At 42.3% G+C, this 15,904-nt stretch overlaps 1 protein-coding gene across 1 annotated transcript in view; it reads left to right on the forward strand.

Moving 5' to 3' along the window:
- The first annotated feature begins 3,579 nt into the window (after positions 1 to 3,579).
- Positions 3,580 to 15,904, forward strand: part of MAPK8 (mitogen-activated protein kinase 8) — a 166,641-nt gene continuing 154,316 nt past the window's right edge. The window contains exon 1 of the mRNA XM_061358817.1: positions 3,580 to 3,589. The gene's annotated coding sequence lies outside the window, so the exon portion shown is untranslated. The remainder of the gene's footprint in view (positions 3,590 to 15,904) is intronic.

Consider the following 15,904-nt stretch of genomic DNA (forward strand, 5'->3'; position numbering starts at 1 on the left):
TTTCTTTGGGCATGTCTAACTGGTGTGTTTGCTGCAGATAACCCCAGCTGCAACTGACTTGGCCACAAAACACAAGACTAGTGTTTTCCTTTGTATAAACTGTTCCTGAGCTTTTTCCCCAAGTATTGGAACATGCTTTTCAATGATACAGGTTGGCATGACTTCTTTTTCCATCTGTTTGGGGGAATGGGGCAGGGTGGAGTCAATATTTTCATTTCTAAAAATAAACATTCCAGCTACATAGCCAAAAAAATGGGAAGCCTTCACTCGACAATAGTATTTAGAGTTTCCATTTGCTTTGGCTTCCTCCTCTAGGTTCCTGTGTTGTGGAAGAGTATTTGCTATATAAGCAGTACAAATTTATGTGAACAAAAGCTTATCATGCCAATCCAGCCAGTCAGCAGAGATGGCACCCCCTAATGAGAACAAGATCCATTAGTTTAGAGAGCAAAGTGGTAGGAGGGGCTGCTCTTCTTAGGACATCAAAAATCACAAGGTGGAGGACCCCAGGGCAGCCCCTATAGGTCATCACAAATGCCTGCTCATTGCTTGTGCTTGCTTTTTTCATATAAAGGCTGCTGCTTTGGAAAGTGTATGGAGTGGAATGATTGGCGGGACAATGACAATTGCAGTTGTGGGCACTATCATCTGCCACCTACTGAACAGTAATTAATAAGGCCTGCCCTGAACAATACTGCTGGTTTGTTGAATGCTGACATGTGCAACAAATTCTAAAGGGAAGAGACACTCGGTCTGGGGTCCCACCCATCCACTCCCCTCCTCCTCCTCTTCTCACCCTATTTAGAAGATTGGGGTTTGTTTTTTCTTTTTTCTTTCTTCTTCTTTTCTTTTTTTTTTTTTTCTCCACAGCAAAGGTTACAGTACATAAAAAATGACTGCAAACCAGTTTGTCTCTTTGGTTTGTGTTTCAAACAATGCCATGGGCTTCATTGGTGTGGTATAATTAGAGCTCCATTCTGAATTCACAAAGAGCGGGTTTGTTTATGTTGACGCTTTGCAGCTACGAGAGTTTTGTATGTTGCTGAAAAATCACTGGTTGCTTTTCTTTGTAAGTGAAGCTTGCTTTGTTCAGTAATCACCTTCTCTGTAGTTTGTCACATAATTTTCAAGTGTCATTTTATTACAGTTCTCTCTACAGCAAGAAATAAAGGAAAATATTTATTCTCTTTAATTTGAGGGAATCATTATATTGCTGTTGGGTCAGAACATTCAGAGAAACTCACTATTTTTAACTAACAATTCATTAAATTGCGGTCACGTTTTCAAGATAACGGCTATATGACACTGCCACATCTGCATGCAGTTCAATTAATGCTCATCACACAGTGGAGTAAATCAGGGGGGAGCTCTACCAAGTTGGGTGTGGTTGTAATTTTAAGAGAGCCTAAACTGATGCTTCTACAACTGAACATGATATTCAAATTCTAAGTCCTGCACAGCATGTAAATCCAGATGAAATAAATCACTTCTTAACATCTAACATCCCAAATAGACAAAGAATTTTATGGCTTTATAGATGTGAAACCCAGAACGGCATGAAGTGTGCATTTATCTCGCACAGTATAGTGCTGCTACCCTGTACAGATACCCTAAGCTAGTAACATTTGAGCAGACTTCAGAGACTGGAAACAATAAAGCCATATAAAAGTGGCACTTAGTTAAACTAACTGTCTTGCTGAGTGATAGTCTTCATAACCAAAATATAGTCCGATATCAGCCTGTGTTAATGAAAGTATGACACTGCATCATTCAGAAACACCAGCTTGCATGGTGATAGCTGCACTTTATGGTGTAAACATCCCCAGGGTCATACAGGCTACTGCTATACTGCCTGACAAAATGCAGAAGAGCAAGCATGTTAAATAAAGCACAGCCCCTTGACCTGACTATATTATGCACACCACTAGGACATAGGGTGCTTGTATTTGAGCTTGGTGTGATGTAGACACAAAGCAGGTCAAACCTAGGCTGCCTACCTGCTCCATTATCCCTTAGCAAACACAGTGGTGATGCTTTTCTAGACAGAATATGATGACTAACTTATCTTCTTAATGTGAAGTATACTTGGGCCTGTGCTGAGGATTAATGTACTGCTGAATTTGTTTCCTCATCATAGAGTAGCCTCACTATAGAAACATGGCTAAACACTTTGAAGAGAGAGTAAAATTAGACTTTAATACAGGAAATTGTCTGTGTATCTGTCTGTAAAGGCAAAAATGGGTGTGACTGGAATTAAATTTACATCTATTCATAATCATGCTGTAATCATTGCTTTCTATTAATTTAATCAGATGTGTAAGGTGTAATTTTGTCAGATGAGTCCCATGAGATTATAGACAATGTGTGTTACTCCATAGCTGCTCTATAGGATTTGGAAAAAGGTGCTATTGACCCACTCCTGTGGAATACAAAACTGGAAGAGAAGGAAGAGACTTTCCCCTTCTCCTGCCAAATATTTAGATAGGAATTAACTGTCCTGAATTTGGCTACTTTGAATTAAAGTGAGAGAGTGAAGAGTATGTTTTATATACATATATGTATTTTCTTTTTTAGCAGTAGTTACTTGTGACATCTGGAAACTTGGCACTTAATCCAGGCCTGGCAGTGTGCCCACTCTGTACTTAGAAGGAGTAAGAAGCTTTTCAATTTCTCCAATCCAATTCATTATGCAGCAGTGCACAAGTTGCCACATGTGTGCTGTTAGGAAGTCTCAACACAGATGGAAATAGACTTTGTCACAAAATATGGGAATTCATCAGTGGTGATGGTGTGCTTCCCCACTTGGAGAATGATTAGCTGTCTTGAAGTTCATTTGCAGACTCATCAAAGGTGTGAAATGGGGTTTACTGGCTAATCTTGTTTATTCCCTCATGGCATTTGAAACAAATTGGAGAAAGATGAAAGGGTGAAGATTTTTGAATACCACAGGTAAGAAAGGCCTTTTACTCTGAAATTTGTAAGTTCGCATTTCACTAGAATAAAAAGCTACTTTCTTATAGTTGCATTCTTGATTCACATGGTGAATGATTCAGCATAGCAAAAAAGCCCAACAAAACCCAAACCTGGAGTTAAATAATATATGTTCAGGCACTACTCAGAGCAGCCACTGACTTCATAAAACATGGAAAATCCTTAGAAGTTGATTATGTCTCATGATATGTCATCATCATCATGGCTTGACTTCGTGAACGAAGATTTGTGATGGGCTTTACCCACGCTTACTACAAGTGCACTGATGACTAAGAAGGCCAATGTGGGATAGGCAAATCCGGCTACAAAAAGCACAGCAGAAGGTCTCCTTGGGTGGTACAGGTGGGGTGCGATTCTTTCTGCATTGTATTTTCTCCTCGAGACTAGTTCTTTGTGAGCTCTCAAAGGAGTCAACAGCATTATGTATGGTGTGCCTCCAAGTCTCCCGATTGGAGGCCAAGGTGGACCACTGATGGTAGTCAATATGGCCAAGGCTAAGGTATTGTTTCAGGGAGTCCTTATATCTCTTCTTTGGGGCACCTCTCTTGTGGCTACCGGTGGCAAGTTCACCGTAAAACACGACCTTGGGGAGGCGGTGGTCCTTCATTCTAGAGATGTGCCCTGCCCAGCGCAGCTGCAATTTCAGCAACATGGCCTCGATGCTGGTGACCCCTGCCTGTTCGAGGACAGTGACATTAGACACATAGTCCAATGGATGTTTAGAATTGTACAGAGGCAGCGCTGATGAAAGCATTCCAGGAGTCGCAGGTGATGACGGTAGATGACCCGTGATTCAGACCCATATAAAAGAGTAGACAATACAATGGCTCTATAGGAATTGATCTTTGTACTTTTCTTCAGGTGTTTATTGCACCAGACTCTTTTATGGAGTTTTCCGAAGGCTCTATATGCCTTTGCTATTCTGTTGTCTATCTCTTTGTTGATCGTGGCATCCGAGAAAATGATGCTTCCCAGATAGCTGAACTGCTGAACTGTCTTGAGCTCTGACTCGCCAATGGTAATGTGGGGATGGCGATAATCTTCTTGCGGTGCAGCTTGGTAGAGGACTACTGTCTTCTTCAAGCTGACTTCCAGCCCAAAAACCTCATCCGCCTCCGCAAAGCAAGATGTTAAACGCTGCAGAGCTGCTTCTGTGTGGGCAACAAGGGAGCATCATCAGCAAAGAGCAGTTCACGGACAAGATGGTTTAGGGTCTTAGTGTGGGCCTTCAGTCGCCTTAGATTGAATATGCTACCATCGGTATGATATCGAATATACAGTTGTACAAATTGCTGGACTTTTTTTTGTGCCTTTTTCTTATCTGGACAGTGCTAAGGACTTGCAACTTCCCTTGAGATCACTAAGGTGCTAACGGAATATAGCCTGGGTGGAAATCTCTGGTTTGAACTTACAAGGTTTGAGATTCATAATTCACCTCTGAAGACTATATGTCTGGAAGAATAGGGAGAGGAGAAATTGAAACCTTCACAAAAAAGTGTTGCAATGTCAGAGTACTATCTGTCAACCTCTCTGCTAGCAGTAAGAAGGGTGGTGCTGAGTGAAGCCGTCTCACTGCCGGCTCGTATTAAGTTTGTCATCAACCAACACTCCCAAGTCCTTCTCCGCGGGGCTGCTCTGAATCTCTTCTCTGCCCAACCTGTAGCTGTGCCTGGGATTGGTTCGACCCAGGTGTAGGACCTTTTACTTGGCTTGGTTGAACTTCACGACGCTGGCATTGGCTCACTTCTCACACTTGTCAAGGTCCCTCTGGATGGCATTCCTTCCCTCCAGCTTATCAACAGAACCACACAGCTTGGTGTCATCGGCAAACTTGCTGAGGGCGCACTCAATCCCACTGTCCATGTTGCTGACAACGATGTTGAATAGGATCAGTCTCAACACCGACCCTTGAGGGACATCTGTTCTTGTCTGTCTATAGAGGGCTTCATCCATGCTGTCTTTCCTAAAGAGCCTATAACCTTCCATTCCAACACTCCAGAGTCATAGGAGACATCCCACCATCTTTCTGTGATGCCAGAATATACATGTGGCAGAGATTCCAGAAACCTTTTCATACCAAGGTAATAGTACCTTTCCCTATTTGGTAACGCCATGACACAACATTATACCACCTGCCTGCATTTCACCCAAATGGTGAAATGTTCTGCTTGAAGCAATGTCTGCATAAATGGATTCTGTGGCTACTCTTGGCAGCTTGAAAAAGCTTGGTTCAAAGTGTCCCTTTTTTGTTAATAGTGATTCTTTTTCATGGCTGTCTCTATGGTCCCTAGTTCCAGTCGGAGTCTGAAACACAAGTACTCTGTTAATGCTCCACAGCACAGGCTGGGGTTTTCCAGCCCAGCCAGATGCTGGAAGTCCTGGAAATCTTGCAAAAGAGCCTGCATATATCTGCCAGCTCAGTTGTTGCTTGGTTGTCTACAGCTGTGGGGGACTGGCTTTGATGGTCTGGATGCCCCCTACCAGGCCTGTGTTTGCACGTTCAGATTAAGATGGTTTGGTTGTGATCTAGAGACAGACAAACAACATTTTTTAGAAACTTTTCCAATTCTTACCCTACCCTGTCCACATAAGATTCATATTGGCAGGTTGCAATGTATCTTGAGAATAGTATGGCGCAAAGCTGTAAAGGCCAAGGCTAGAAGCAGATTGTCACTTCAAGGGGAAACAGTGGCTGTGCGTTCTTCTTTTTTATACTAAAATCACATTGAACTTTTCCAACCATTTTTTCAGGGGTAGCTTTTTCTTGTGCCAGACCCTTTATGCTCATCAATGTACTGAGGAGGCAGAACTCTTCACCTTTTCCATGCCTGGCCTTTTACACTTAGAAGGCTAATGATAACTCTGCATTAAGAGTTCAAGTACTTTATTCATCCCCATTGTTCTGAACGATTGCATAGATCAGTACACTGCTTGCAACACTAGCTTGGTACACAAATGCTCCTGTTATTTCTTTATTCCAACTTTTTTTTTTTTTTTTTTTGCATCTTTAACCAGCAATCTGTCAAGTATCAGGCTGCTGCTGCCTGTAAGGTGAAAAGAGTGTAACTGCTGGTTGGTCAGAGAACAGCACGAATGAGTGAGTATGAACAGCCATAGGCATCAGTAGTGCTAAATGTTAGGTCTACAACTTAGAGGAGAGAAGAAAAAACAGAAAACATCTTACCATAACCCAAATCTAGGTGGGAACAGGGAAAAATTGTTTGTACCAACCCTCCTCCTGCCTCCCCACTTTCCTGCCATCATTTTAGCACAATAGATACTCCAAATCTTTGGAGCGTCTCAGCTATTGGAATAAGATGTTGTTTCATGTCTGTTTTCCATCTGGGTCTGGAGGCAAAAATGCCGTAATACCACAAAACAGGCATCTTGCATGCTACTTCTGATCATAGGTTCCCAAGGAGGTTGCCCAAGGAGGTTCTGAATGCTCCATCCCTGACAGTGTTCAATGACAGGTTGGACGAGGCCTTGGGTGATATGGTTTAGAGCGAGGTGTCCCTGCCCATTGCAGGGGGGTTAGAACTTGATGATCTTAAGGTCCTTTCCAACCCTAACTATTCTATGATTCTATGATTCTATGATCATGGACAGGAATCTAGCCTGCCCTCCAGGAGGGCATAGCTGTGTTACAGGATTAGCAGGCACCCCCAGAGCTATGGGAAGTAATGCAGTGTCAGGCCATGAACTCTGTACTTACTTGGTTACTGAGCATGTGCAAACTTCTCCAAGCAAATCCATGCAACACGAGGGCTTTCCAAGCACAGAACCAGGCCACCTTGCAGCAACTTCAGTGAGCAGATCTTGAAAAGTATTGCCCAAAATGCTTAAGAAAGATTTGTGGATCTCAGCTGTTCTCAACTGTCTTCCAATTTACAGCTCTTCTCATATGTTGTCGTTAAAGTCACAGACAAATATATTAACATATCAAAAAGGACCCTTGCATAAAAATAAAAATGGCATTTTTTAAAACATGCGCAAATCAGTTCAAGTTTCATGGAGTATGATGATAAGTAAGAATGTGTTGACGTTGGTTACATTTGTTAGTTTAAGAGCATTCTTTGGGGTTCTGTATACAGCAGCAAAATCCCTCAGTATCTCTATCTTCGCTTACCCTGACAAAGTGCCCTCATTAAAGGATTAAAGATGTTATTGCAACACTATTCATAATGTATACACTTTGCAGCTCCTCACATCTGTTTTTTGCACTATTTATCTAATCATCAAGACCCTTATTCATATTTGCCTTGGAGATAACAGGGCAGGATACCAAAGGATTCCTGGGCTGAGAGGAAATGACAAAGGGTTGGTGTAATGAACTAATTAAAGACTTCAGGGTCAGACTAGAGAAATCCAGAATTCTGTGGTGTGGGGAGGCTCACAGGATATACGACACTACCCCATTTTTAATGGCACAGCATGATCAAAGCCACCTGATCGTTCCATCCCAACAATCATGCCTCTGCCAGATCATCCAGCTTCTGATAAGTGGCTGGTGTTCTCAGCCACACATTAAGAAAGATGACAGGCTTTACTTTTCATGTAAGGAATTACAAGGAAGCCAGGCAACTTGTGAGAGCAGAGATCTTACTCTCACTAAGGCACTAACATCCCACATGTGAACAAGTCAGACCTTGCTCTCCTCTTGCTGGCCTGTCAGTTGTTTGACTGTAAAATACAGTATGAAGTTTAAGTCTATTCTTTTCAGTATGTACTTTCAGAAATGCCTCCCCATATCACTTGTACTACTAATATGTTGAGCTGAAGAATGTTTGCATATGTGATTTGTGATAGAACTGGGCTCAGTGGCCTAGATCCCTGGTTGGTACTTAGGTTTCATTTCAGAAGTGCTCAGAGAAAGAGAATTATGGAAATCTTCACTGCAGAACAATAAATATACCTTATAAGACAACACTTTTAAATTATTTCATTTATCTGCTCACCCAGACACATGTATGCACTGTGTAAAGTGGATTAAATGGATACAAATTATCAAGTCAAAACTCATTAATATAGAAGTTGAAATTATTGAATAAGATTTCCCTTGCCTAAATATTTTTCAGGTGTTACTTACTTTGTTAAAGTCAGTACATAACAGTGAAACTCTTCCACTGGAAATACTGCATGTAGCTCTATATGGCATCTAAATATCACTTGTGAAACAAGAGTTGAGTGAAACAGAAGGAAAGATGTACAAAGTGAGATTTAAACAATAAGAATCAGTGTAATAAACAGTAATTATGGAGTGCTGGCTATTTTCAGGGCCAGTGTGACAGGAAATTTGATCAAAAATAGAAGCTTCTGAGCTGCTAGGCTTAATGAATTAGAGTCGTACTCAGAAGGGATGGCTGTAGCAAATTCAGACTTTGTGAACTGACAGTGGGATACTTAAAACAAGTGCAAAGGACACTTCAGCTGTGTAAACATTGGCCAGTGTTCTGTAGAGATCTTTACAGAAAAGAGTTTTAAAGAGACATTTGAAGAATTTTAAGGTCATATGCTCTGCTTCTTCATCTGGCTAATGTCACCAGCAAATCAATTCTAAACACATGACCGCTTAAGTGTGTATTTAAAGACTTGAGAAGACTGGCCAAAATCAAAGACATTCAGAGTTTAGAGCAAGATGGGGCCTCAGTCTGCAAGAGCAGTTTATCCAGCCCACAGGCTATTGCCACGTCTCTTTTTTGGGGGGCATCTCAGCTGTAGAGATAGTGCTGAGTCAGACTAAATATACTGTTTTGTCAGCCAAGTGCTTTCTTCTTTTCCTTGTCTCCAGACATCACGGGACAAGGTCAGCACAGACAAATGTCAGTGACCAAATCAGAAGGAGCAGAATTATTACTGCAGCAGCTAACAGGGAGAAACATTCCATTATCTCTGCAACACCAAGTTCTTCCAACTGTTTTGCAACCTACTGATCTGGCGTTCAACAAGGCCCAGTGGGACAACCAAAAGGATATCTGACAGAAGGGCATGAGATAGCTCCCCTTGAAAGTCACGTCCTGTAGCAGCGAAGTCCTACTATGAGACAGGGGATGTATATTGGGCAACCAGAATTCTCACACTTTTTTGCAATGTTACTGACTGTGCTCATTTGGAGAACACCAGCTGCTGTTCTCTAAATGGACATAGTTGCACTTAACCAAGAGATGTGCCTTTATAACTACCTATGAAGCTTTTCTACTTGGAAGGTTCCCATCTCTGCATTAAAGCACTCAGAACACAAATCCATTTAAGGATTTTGCAAGATTCTGTCACTGTATCAACAGCTCAGTTTGGTTAAGGATTTAGGGAGAACTAATAACATAGAAGTGGTAATCATAGACTTCTCTGGCTTGGAAATATAGTAGGAACAACTGGAACTTGCTACATGCTAAAGCTTCAATGGAAAATCCCTTTTGAATTTGCTCTGAAGTTCTGCTTTCTTTCTTATCCCCACTATGTATCTTGTTTATGGTGGTCTTTATCAAACATACCTATTTGAACTCTGCTGAACTAACAGAAGTTTGATAGTACAGATGAGAACAGCTATTCAGACATAGTCCTGTTCCCTGATCAGTGAATTCTGAAGTGTTTGTCACTGTTTTCCCTCAGAAAACGAACTAACTTAGTGGCATACTGAAAATTACCTTAAGGCCAGAGTATGGAATGAGCTTATTTTAGCCAGAACTGGCTATTGTCCTAAACTAGAAACTCTGATTTTCAGGGAGGTGGACAAAAGAGACCTTGGGCTGGAATGCTGACATAGGCTAGCAGACAGTCCCACTGCAGTGGGTATTGCAGGTACTTTTCTACTTCTAATTTTCCTGTATGTTTCCTGTCATCCATGAATGCAACCTCTTGAGATGGTTTACTTACAATATTATCATGAAAAAACATGCTATGCTAATTCTAGTTTGATTTTGATCGTCACAAAAGCAAATTGCACTGGGATTTGTACTGTTTTCAATGTGCCAAATGGCAGGGCTAGTGGTTCAAAAGACCTGATTTCTGCATCTGCTTTTTTGCTGGCTTCCCAGGTGATCATAAAGACAGTTTGCAAATTTCCTCTTTTAATTTTTCCCCACCACTGAAGTTGGATCTTCTTTGTAAAACACTTTAAAATCTGTGGATGGGAATTATAAGATACTGGTTCAGAGTGGTGAGAATATGGAGCATTATTTTATTAGCAAAGAAGGTGACTTTTGTGTAGTCTTCTGTACCTGGACAGAGATTAGAACCTGATCAGAGATGTGATTATTCCATCACACCCTGACAGATCCAAGTCATCATTAAAGGGTAGGAGTCAGCTTCCTTACAGTCTGTTATTATCTAGTGATCTGAGGAGATACAGTGACCAAAGAGAATAGCTGTGATGAGCATCACACCCCACTGCCTGTCATAGTCACATGTTAATCAGGGTACAGTAATTTGTGAGAACATTAATAAATACACATCACTCTCTAGGGGACTGCAATACATTATTTTACCTTCAACAATAACAGACCTTGTTATTGCAGAGAGAAGCTCCTGTCAGGGCAATCAAGGATGGCCACTTTTAATGAAGACAAATGATCTCCGGCAAGCCTTGATTTGGCTTAATGGCTCACTAGTATGAAGCATGGATTTAATCAGAGCTCCAGCTTCTGTCACGCATGGGCCTTGAAGTCAGGTAATTGGAAGCAGGTGCTAAGTACAATTTAAATGAAATGTCTAGTTAATAAGGACAGTTTGAAACAAGCAATTTATACCCTTCCCCCAAGCCATACCCATCTCAGGGACATGAAGGCAGCCAGCTGTGCTCAGGAACCAAATGACTTAATTTCTCAGTGTTGCTTTTCTCACTCCCAACACTCTGTTGCTACTTTTAGCTTGCCAGATGTCCCAATTGGATGGACAACTAAGGGACTGTTTGAGCTCAGTATGCTTTGTTTTCTGCTGGAAGAGGCAGCTAAGCCAAAATCTGGGCAGAGATATGGTCCAAAAGATTATGGTTTTCAAGCTTCTCAAAGTCCAGGTTGGGAATGAGAAGGAGCAGAGCATGGGGTTTTCCCTAATACATTTATCATTGTTTACCCCTAAACTGTGGTTCTGAATGAGGGGTTTGACTCTTCAGGCTGTATTGTGCAGGCCATTTTAGATGGCCACAGCTGCTATGTTGAAATTGGAGTACATAACCCACAATGCCTCTTATAATCCAAATTGAGGAGCCTTCTGAAGAGCACTGTGGTTCCTTTCCTACCTGCTAATGTGCTACGTTTCCTTCCAAGAACATCATCATAGTTCATATTTTTATCTCTTCCATTTTTGGTGGTGATGGGGCAGGAAGAAGAACAGAACTTGGGGTAGCAGAAAGAAACTGCCTACAACCCATGATCTGTGTGTAACTGTCATTTGGAACCATATAGGAATTGACAGCATCATTAAATCTTCTGATGTAAAGGAAAGTCTTCCAACATTTGTAGTTTGTTTTGGGGTTGTTTTTTTTTTTTTTGTTTTAGTGTGGTTTTTTTGTTTCCTTGAAAACCTGGCTCAGTCATGTGCTTACGAAGTAAAAAATGCTTGTAGCCAGGGAAGAAAATATGAACATGTTACCTAAAGCAACTGCTACACCACCCCAACACCTCGCTAAAAAAGAAATACTTACTTTTTGCTTACATCTTGAAGAAAGGTCTCTCATTTTCAGGCATTTGTTGCCAGCAACACTGAACCTTGTAGGGAATATAGGGATTTGTAGGAAGTTCAGTGAATTATCACTAATACATTTGTTATAGTCTAGATTTTCAAACATAAACAGAAACCAAACTGGGTTTTAAACCCTAATTTTCAGTTACTTAAAACAAGAGTTTAACAAATGGGCAGAAGCATAATAAGAGCAGTACTATTGGTACTACAGGATATTCCTCATCCCTTTTAGGTCTTTCTGCTACCTTTACACTTGAAACTAGCAGTTAAAAGGTAGTACATTCATAACAAAAACAAGATTTTACTTCTGAGGGAGAAAGTAATTAGGCACTGGCTGTGGAAATATTTTCCTTTAGCAATTTTTCAAACACAGGCTGGAATGCAACAATGCCTGCAGGGACTGCATGACTGGTACAAACCACAAACCTTCACTCAAAGGACGTTTCTATGATCAGCTTCTGTGAAACTCATTTCTTAGTCAAGGAAGTACACACAGGCAAGGAAGGACCAGTGGTGCAATTAAGGAGCCAGATTCTGTGTGCTTTCACAGAGTAGCATATGTGCTGTTTGCTTTGCAGTGGCACCAGGCAACAGGTAGGGCTGCCTCTCTACGGCAGAACCAAAGTTACTAAACCTGAGCCATGGTAGGTGCACCTATTTCTGGGAGCATGACGTGGCAGTCTTACTGGAAATTGGTTTCTCTCCATTAATATCTTATTATAGGAGGACCATTCAAGATCAGGTGCCCTCTAAGGAATCTTTTTTAGAGAAGAAATAAAGTAATCCCTGGCTCAAACTGTTTATTGAACTGCTTGGAAGCATAAATTTTTCCTGGGGGCCTCTGCAGTTTTTATCTAGATTTCAGGGAACCAAAGGGGTTTTGGCTTTTCAGATCCATTTTGAAATTCATTGTTGATTTTTTTATTTTTTTTAATTTTTATTCTTTTCCCTTCATCTGTTTTTTTAATTGGGGAAAAAACTGGCTATAATTAACAGATGAGAAATAGAACAATCTCGAGGAAGCAAATGGATCAAGGAAGAGAAGTAAAATGCAGACTTTTTAGAATAGAACTTAGTGTTCAGCTGCTCAGAGCCCTGATATCCTTCTGCTTTATGGCTTTAATTTCTTCCAATAGCCCCAAAGGTGAAATATTTCCCATTAGTTACAAAATAATTAACAATCAGAGTGTTCAGATGGCCTTTCAAGTCTACAGCAACATTGTGCTTATGCATGTGATTACAGCTCAGATAGCTGAAAAATGCTGCCAGCTCTTAGAATTACTAAGTCTAGCTAAGTTGGGTACCAGAAGCAGTGGTCATTGAATAACACCAGCTCCACCAGAAACTGAACAAAGCTGGCTGCTGTGTGAGCAAATATGCTGTCAGATGCAATCATATCTCTCTGTAGTGGAGGAGAGAAGCAGCGTTCTGTAAGTGGCAGAGGTTTGTGCTTCCAATCCCGAAGTCCCTTCCTATTCATGTGTGTTTAAGGAGGGTTTGTCATGGGCATGCATGATGATGAATAATGATGGGAGGAGAAAAGAAGGGTAATTTGATTCTGTACCAGAAGTGGAAGGGTTGCAGTGTCCACCTTGCCTTCTGAATGTTGGTCGTTTCTGTGTACCTGTCAATGTAAGATGTTTATGGCAGGAAGAGAAACTATGATTCTGTCACAAAATGAAGCACTGGAAATGCTATGATACTGTATTTAGTCATTGGCCCAGCTGAGGAAAAAGAGAAGTTCCCAGAAGAAGAAAAGGAGTTTGTGATAACTGTTTAATTGATGCAGAAAGAAACAGTGGAGAGAAAGCCCAGGATGGGATTGTAGCTCCCCTCTCCTCCTCAGGAAGCGGAATTGGGACTGTGTAACCCTGGAGCAGTGAATACTTTGTGTGTGTTCTGTCTGCAGTCATAGAATCATAGAATAGTTAGGGTTGGAAAGGACCTCAAGATCATCAAGTTCCAAACCCCCTGCCATGGGTAGGGACACTTCACACTAAACCATGTCACCCAAGGCTCTGTCCAACCTGGCCTTGAACAACACCAGGGATGGAGCATTCACAACTTCCCTGGGCAACCCATTCCAGTCCTTCGCCACCCTTACAGGAAAGAATTTCCTCCTTATATTCAATCTAAACTTCCCCTGTTTAAGTTTTAACCCGTTATCCCTTGTCCTGTCACTCCAGTCCCTAGTGAAGAGTTCCTCCCCAGCATCCCTGTAGGCCCCCTTTCAGATACTGGAAGGCTGCTATGAGGTCTCCACACAGCCTTCTCTTCTCCAGGCTGAACAGCCCCACCTTTCTCAGCCTGTCTTCATACGGAGGTGCTCCAGTCCCCTGGTCATTCTTGTGGCCCTCCTCTGGGCTTGTTCCAACAGTTCCATGTCCTTTTTATGTTGAGGACACCAGAACTACACACAGTACTCCAGCTGAGGTCACACGAAAGCAGAGTAGAGGGGCAGGATCACCTCCTTCAACCTACTGATCACGCTCCTTTTGATGCAGCCCAGGATACGGTTGGCTTTCTGGGCTGTGAGCGCACACCGAAGCCGGCTCATGTTCATTTTCTCATCAACCAACACCCCAAGTCCTTCTCCGCAGGGATGCTCTGAATTTCTTCTCTGCCCAACCTGTAGCTGTGCCTGGGATTGCTCCAACCCAGCTGTAGGACCTTGCACTTGGCTTGGTTGAACTTCACGAGGTTGGCATTGGCTCACCTCTCACATGTGTCAAGGTCCCTCTGGATGACATTCCTTCCCTCCAGCGTATCAACCAAATCACACAGCTTGGTGTCATTGGCAAACTTGCTGAGGGCACACTCAATCCCACTGCCCATGTCAGCGACACAGATGTTGAACAAGACTGGTCCCAACAGTGATCCCTGAGGGACACCACTCGTTACTGGTCACCAGCCGGACATTGAACCATTGATCACGACTCTTTGTGTGCAGCCATCCAGCCAGTTCTTTATCCACCGAATGGTCCACCTATCAAATTGATGTCTCTCCAATTTAGAGACAAGGATGTCGTGTGGGACAGTGTTGAACGCTTTGCACAAGCCCAGGTAGATGACATCAACTGCTCTACCCCGTACATCAGTTCTGTAGCCCCATCATAGAAGGCCACCAAATTGGTCAGGCAGGATTTCCCCTTAGTGAAGCCATGCTGGCTGTCACCAAGCACCTTGTTGTTTTTCCTGTGCCTTAGCATGCCTTCCAGGAGAATCTGCTCCAAGATTTTGCCAGGCACAGAGGTGAGACTGACTGGTCTGTAATTCCCCGGGTCATCCATTTTCCCCTTCTTGAAAATGGGGGTTATATTTCCCTTTTTCCAGTCGTTGGGAACTTCACCTGGCTGCCATGATTTTTCAAATATGATGGCCAGTGGCTTAGCAACTTCATTTGCCAGCTCCTTCAGGACCCGCAGATGGATTTCATCAGGACCCATGGACTTGTGCACGTTCAGATTCTTAAGATGGTCTCAAACCAATTCCTCTCCTACAGTGGGCCCAAGGTCTTCATTCTCACAGTCCCTGCGTCTGCCTTCCAAGACTTGGGTGGTGCAGTCAGAGCCTTTGCCAGTGAAGACTGAGGCAAAGAAGTCATTCAGAACCTCAGCCTTCTCCAAATCGAGGGTAGCCAGTTCTCCTGATAGCTGCCGGAGGGGGCCTATATTGTCCCTAGTCTGTCTTTTATTCACTATGTACTTATAGAATCCCTTCCTGTTATCCTTAACATCCCTAGCCAAGTTTAATTCTAACTGGTCCTTAGTTTTCCTAACCTGGTCCCTAGCTTCCTGGACTATTTTAAAAAGGTATGAAAAACTCTTAGATACAATTCACACCTTGACAATGAGGATATTCTAGTTTGATGGCTATTTTGGTAGACCAGGAGGAGAACCTAATACTGATAGTTGCAGTGGACAGGAGACAAGACTAGTGTTACCTGCTGAGTCACAGAAATAATGCATAAGACCAGCTCCTGAGCTGAATCACCCTGTGACTGCTCTCAGCTTGTCAGGGTACCAAAGAGTAAGGCCAAATTGTGTTTATTCGTCTGCATGCCCTTGGCTGCTATGTACAATGTAGAAAGCAATGTGCAGTCCATTCCCAGCTACACAGGACAAACAGGCTTTGCTACTCTTATGGACAAGTATTTCTTCATTACAATGTAATCTGTGAGGGCTGGTGCAATATAAACCAACTTCCATGCTTCCCTAGGAGCAAGGTTGCAGAA

Source organism: Neopsephotus bourkii, unplaced genomic scaffold (genome assembly GCF_033783945.1).
Source record: "Neopsephotus bourkii isolate Nb327-2 ecotype Australia unplaced genomic scaffold, CSIRO-AGI_Nbou_v1 NB_951, whole genome shotgun sequence".
Lineage (NCBI taxonomy): Eukaryota > Metazoa > Chordata > Aves > Psittaciformes > Psittacidae > Neopsephotus > Neopsephotus bourkii.